Source organism: Sorex araneus, chromosome 2 (genome assembly GCF_027595985.1).
Source record: "Sorex araneus isolate mSorAra2 chromosome 2, mSorAra2.pri, whole genome shotgun sequence".
Lineage (NCBI taxonomy): Eukaryota > Metazoa > Chordata > Mammalia > Eulipotyphla > Soricidae > Sorex > Sorex araneus.
In genome coordinates, this window is record NC_073303.1 from 214447092 (window position 1) to 214453700 (window position 6609).

At 35.5% G+C, this 6609-nt stretch overlaps 1 non-coding gene across 1 annotated transcript; it reads right to left on the minus strand.

Annotated features, from left to right (window-relative positions):
* Window positions 1–1361: 1361 nt before the first annotated feature.
* On the minus strand, window positions 1362–1467 carry LOC129402871 (U6 spliceosomal RNA). Its single transcript, XR_008628905.1, has one exon. It is a non-coding gene; the product is annotated as a U6 spliceosomal RNA (small nuclear RNA).
* Between the last annotated feature and the right edge of the window lie 5142 nt (window positions 1468–6609).

Below are 6609 nucleotides of genomic sequence, written 5' to 3' on the forward strand. Positions count from 1 at the left end.
AATTCCTGTGGTGTCTGTTGTGATATCACTCCCTTTGTTTCTAATTGTATTAGGGTTTTATCTATTTTTTCTTTGTGAGTCTGCTAGTGGTTGATCCCCCTTATTTATTTATTTCAAAGAACCAGATATTGGTTTCATTAATCTTTTGGGTATTTTTAAACTCAAATTTGTTCATTTCAGCTCCATTTTATTATTTTTTTCCTTCTATCTGCTTGGGTTTCTTCCTTTTGGTCCTTTTCCAGTTTCATTGCTTTGTAGTTAGATAATTTATTCGTCTTCTTTCTTCCTTTCTCATTAATGCTTGCATAAATATGACCTTTACTCTTAACACTGATTTTCTATTGTCCCACAAGTTCTGGTAGCTTGTGTCCTCATTCATGTTTGTTTTCAGGAATCGCTTGCTTATATTTCTGACCTACTATTGCTCTATAGTAAGCTTTTCAATTTCCAGGTGTTTGAACTAGCTCTTCCTTTCTATCTGTGTTTAACTTCTATTTTCAGAGCTACCTGGTTTAAGGAGATAGTTGATATGATTTCTTTCCCCCTAACATTATGAAATTATATGGCCCAGCATATGGTCTACTTTAGAAAATGTCCCATGTGTGTTAAAAATGAATGCATGTTAGGCTTCTGGAAGATGCAAAGGCATCTATCTATCTGTAGATAGATATAAAAATCTATCTATATATCTATATATATGCACATACATATATATGTATATGTGTATACATACATATATGTACATATGTGTATGTTAAGGCCGTTTCTTCCATTAATTCTTTCAAAGGCAATATTTTCTGGCTGAGTTTTAGTCTAGTTGATCTTTAAGAGGTGAGAGAGAAATATTGAATCCAACATTACATTGCTATCAATGTCTTTTTCGAGTACATTAGCAGTTGTTTTAAGTATTTTGCTGGTACCTCAATAGGTGCATATATGTTTAAGAGTGTGAGTTCCTCCCAGTATACATATTAAGAAATTAATATATGATCCTCTCTTTATCTTATATTTTTAAGTGTGTTGTCTCTATAATTTTGGCCATTCAAGAATTTTTGTGGAGGTTGTTTGCTTGAAATATTGTCTTCCAAATTTGACTTTGAGTCTGTATTTGCCCTTACTATTTAAATACATTTCTTATAGGCAGCAGAAGTCTGGATTAATTTTTATGATCCATCCTGCTACTCTATGTCTCTTAATTGGTACCTTTAGGCTATTCATATTGAGTGAGATTATTTTCCTGGAGTTTCATGGCATATTTCAGCAAAAGTTTGACATATTTGTGATATTTGCCTTATCTTCAGCCCCTTCAGTGCATTTTGAAAAATTGGTTTTGGGTCAATGAAGTTCCAGAGCTATTCTTTAAAAATGTGGAATACTTCGCAAATTTGCATGTCATCTTACAACCAGGGCCATACTAATGTTCTCTGTATTGTTCCAGTTTTAGTATATGTGTATCAACAAGAGCACCCACATTCTCTCTGTGTTATTCTTTCCTTTTCCAGTCCTGTAATTTCTAAATAAAACTGTTTTCCTCGATATTCTCCTGAGATTCTTTTCTTCAAGCAAAAGCAAAGAACATGAAAAGAAACTTAGCAACAGGATAGGGCTAATTTTCCATTTCTTATGAAAGAAGAAAGACTATTGCCCTCAAAAAGATATTTTATTTTGCATATTGCTATAAAATGTTATACACATTTAGCATTTTTCTAAATATTGGTACTTTTTAAAACTAGCTATGATTGGGCCAATAGGAGACACATGTAAATATAGTTTAAGAGTGATAATCTTATGTTTAACGTTGTCCTATTTAGATAGGATGTTGACCTTAAATATTTGAAGAGATTTGTTAATGAAAATGTAAAAAGAATAAATGGTTTAGTTAATTGTAAAGGTGTATTCTGTAATTTATATTTAAGTGCTATATGGACTCATTTTGAAATGTGTGTCAGAAATCCACATATTTTTTATGATTTCATCCTGCCAGATTTTTCATCATCCCTCTCATAAAGCCCGGCAAGCTACCAAGAATATCTCGCTTGCACAGCAGAGCCTGGCAAGCTACCCGTGGCGTATTTGATATGCCAAAAACAATAACAAGTCTCACAACATAGACGTTAATGGTGTCTGCTCGAGCAAATCGATGAGCAATGGACGACAGTGACAGTGACTGCCAGATTAATATGTTACCTGGCCCACTGTAAAAGAGGACCATATGGCATGCTGGGAATCGAACCCGGGGTTGTCCATGTGCAAGGCAAACACCCTACCCACTATACTATTGCTCCAGCCCTACTTTTTTTTTTTTTTTCCTCCAGGGAAGTGGTGAAGGGACCACACCTGGCTTTACTCCTGGATCTGTACATAGCAATTACTCCTGATGGGTTCAGAGGACCATATGGGATGCTGGGGATTGAATACAGATTGTCTGTGTGAAGGCAAGTGCCTTAACTGCTTTGACCCTCTGAAGTAAAAAATATGTATGTGGCAGCTTTTTGATTAGTAATAAATGGCTATAATTCCTCAAGCATGTTTTATTTGGCTAATGAAAGTTTGAAGGTTTATGTTTGGAGAAGCTGCGTAGAACAGAGTGAAAACATAAAATAAATGAAACGTCTGAAAATCTCAAAGTTTAATGTAAATGCTGCTAGGAAAGTAGAGTTTACATAATACTTTCCACATTAATCATTTAAATATAAATTTTAAACTTAAATGGCTGTTATTGAAATTAGAAATTCACTTCCTTCTTCATGATAGACACATTGTCAAATTTTTAATGGCTCAGTATTCATCAAGGCATTGACTATCCATGTGCTCAGCGCGGTTGTAGACCATGTCCATAAACATAAAATATTCTATTTTAACATCACAGGTATTTTAACTACCCTTATCTTTAGGTTTTGAATCTAGGACAGCTTTCAAGTCCAATATCGAGCTTTGCTTCCGTTTTATTATTATTATTTCATTAAGTGATAATTTCACACTGTCACTGTCATCCCGTTGCTCATTGATTTGTTCGAGCGGGCACCAGTAACGCCTCTCATTGAGAGACTTATTGTTACTGTTTTTTGGCATATCCAATACGACACGGATAGCTTGCCAGGCTCTGCCATGCAGGCTTGATACTCTCGGTAGCTTGCCGTGCTCTTTGAGAGGGGCGGAGGAATCGAACTCGGGTCGGCCGCATGGAAGGCGAAAGCCCAACCCCTCTGCTATCGCTCCAGTGATAATTTAGATGAAATAAAAAAAAAAATTCTCTGGAAGCACCGTTTATCAAATGAATAAGTGGGAAAGAAAATCTGCTTGGGTTTATAACCAGTACAGAAACTGAATTTGATATCAAATAGCTTTCCACAAAGAAACTTGGCTCCAAATAGCTAAATTTGTTCATCTTTACCAAAGAGGAAAGGAAGAAATCACACTGACCTTAAATGATTTCAGAAAATACAAAAGAAAACACCTCCTATGCCCTTTGATTAGAACCAATGTACAATTAAGATCTGTCCAAAAGAAGTCCCATGAGGGGGAAGCAAAATTAAACCGCAGCAGATTCGGGGGCAGAGGTCGTCCTTATCTCATCCTTAAGATAATGTGCTATGTGAACCCTTAATCAGACAGCGTTGTGGAGATTTGCAGATACAGTGGAGTGTGTATGCCTCAGAGCGTCAGCCGCAAGCAAATTTATTGACGCCACTAGTGCACACAAGCCTGTAACTTATACTTTCCAACAATATGCGTCTCTGTCGTTTTCCTATAAAAATTCCTTCTTTTGACCCTGAGAACAAGATGGTTGTCTTGGATATGAGTTGGCCATCTTTCAACCTGCCAGCGTGGTGCTGAATCAAGCATTTTCTCTACCCTCACCTGGTCTCTTGATGGATTGGCCTTTCTAGCAACTAGTTCGACCTGAAGTAGGCAGCCAGGTCAGGGACCCCGAAGCACAAGAAGTGTCTGCAGGTCTCTGTGTGCATCCTGCGTTCTCGGATTCGTTAACATATTTTCAAAAATATAAATATTGAATACTAAAGCTGCTCAGAGTTAGAAGTAGAAAGATTTACTGGAAAGGGAAAGGAAAAGAAAGTCAAACTCCCTAGCGAGAAAGAAAGCTAGTACAGGAGTTTGAGCCGCATTTAAAATTAAGTATGGCTTGGAATTACATTGCATGACTTTGTAGGCATGATGTCTTCAATGCAGATTAATACTCACATTAAATGCTTATAAATCAACTAGCTCTATACTTGTATGTTTTGTATAGCCTGTATTTGCTTGAGCAAGTATTTTACATGCTTCCTACTTGCAAAATTTCCTGTTTAGTTTTTGATCACTTCTTTGAAAGAAGCAAATGAAGAACCAATAACAAGTTTCAGTTAATTAGCTATTTTTAAATGCATTCTTACAAACTAAGTTCTTTTTTTGAGGTTTTTTTCATCTCTTGGTTTCCTCAGAACATGCACCAAACAACTCTAAGAAAATAATCTTTTGTCTCTGTAATAAGGATCACAGACAAATATAAAATATTTCATCTTTTCACACTATGAAATTCTTCCCCCAAATAGTTCACTTTAAAAACCTATTTGTCATTCAAGCCTTCCTTTCTTCATAGTATATGAGTTTATGCATAATTTTTGAATATTATTGTCTCCCATACTTTTCTAAAATACTAAAATTACTGCTTGACTAATTCCTTATCAGTGACTGCTGTTTTTGTCCTTTAAATATTGTGACTGATATTTTCCTGCAATTTTTTCTCTGAATCTCCCATCTTCCAAACATTTAAAAATTTTTCCATTGTATATTCAGGTATATGTGTTTTCTCTATACATTTTAAAAACAGAAATGTATCTTTTGCTGCAGAAGGACCTACATAAGCCTATTTCCTTATTGCAATAAAGATATTTGTTTGGTTTCTTTTTGACATTCTTCTACTTGACTACAACATTAAATTTTACTCCCACATTTAAACTAAAGTCATACTTTTAAAATATTTTATAAATGGGTGTCTTTAATTAAATATTATCTTAGAATCTAAATTTCAAAGGCTGTGGGAAAAAAAATCCCTCCCCAACTTAATATTTGCTGATGCTTTCTTTTTACTAAATGGATATTGGAATTTTGAATTGGAAGGCCACTTAAATATCCTGTATTCTGCCAACTTATTTGCTAAGAAATAAATTGAGGCATGGGGTAATTAGTGAGTTGCTGGACTCTAGAATTCCAATTTCCTGACTGAGAGATTTCTAAAATTCTGATACCCACAATATAAACAGGCATATCTCTTCTAAATTATAACTAGAACTCAAAAGAGAAAAAAATGATGTATGATACGGATGAAAGACCTTTTGATACTATCACTGATTAAATGGGAAATCACAGAACATTACCTTCTCGTCTAACTTTATGTTTTATTGTCCTTAAATAAGGACCATGTCATTCTCATGTAAGGTAATAAGGAAAGTTATAAATTACGGTAGTTTCCTTTACCTTAGAAAGATGAAACTAACCAGCTAGGAGGAAAATGTGTAGGAAGTAAAGAACCACAGAATACTCCAAAAATCTGCTACCTTTCCCTACATTTTTTTAACAATGAAAATGTAACAGAACTCCTATATTTCATGGGACCTTATTATCTTTGAGTAGTTTCCTAGCTTCTGGATTGCCTTTAAAGCAGAAATTATCCTTCATTATGTAGCTAAAAAAGTATACTAATAATTCTAGCGTGAAAGTTTTAAGGGAATGATGAGGTCTCAAGTAGTAAAGCTTAGGTCTGCAGTGGAGACTGAGAATACTACCCATGGTACCTCCCCGAAGTTCTGCTGAGAATAGCCCATATGATAAGAGAAAAATAGTTAAGGAAGTGGTCCTAAGAGATGTTTCACTGCTCAAGTAAAGGGATTACATCTACTATGAAATACCTATTACAGCACAAGTGTTACAGAAATAGGGCAAGTATGTTCTTCCATCTTAGGGAGCTTGATATAGAATAAGAAGTCAGGGTGCCAGACCTATTACCTAAATAGTATGTCAGCATTTTGATTACTTCAGCAAGCAACTTAAGTGTTAGTGGCTATACCTTAAAGTCCAAATACAAACCACTTTAAGAATAATAATACCTCATCAGATAGAAAATAAAATCTAGGGCCGGAGCCATAGCACAGCGGGTAGGGTGTTTGCCTTGCATGCGGCCGACCCGGGTTCGATCCTCGGCATCCCATATGGTCCCCCAAGCACCACCAGGAGTAATTCCTGAGTGCAAAGCCAGGAGTAACCCCTGAGCAGCGCTGGGTGTGACCCAAAAAGAAAAAAAAAAAAAGAAAAAAGAAAATAAAATCTAAGACATACCCCTTCTCATCTCACATTCCCTGTCCGGAAGATTCCCAGTGGTAAGTCCTGTTGGAATCAAAAGAAAGAGCAACTCACAGCACACTGCTCTGGCTAAAATAAAACTTGGAATTAATTTATTTTAGCTGTGATTGAAATGTTGAACAATCTTTGCTGTCATTAATTTTTATAGGTACACTTTTTACTAGAATAGCAAGTTATCAAAATTGGAAGTTTTCAAATGGTTTGCACAGTGGTGCGATACATCAAAATATGAGAAGGTTGAAGAATGAG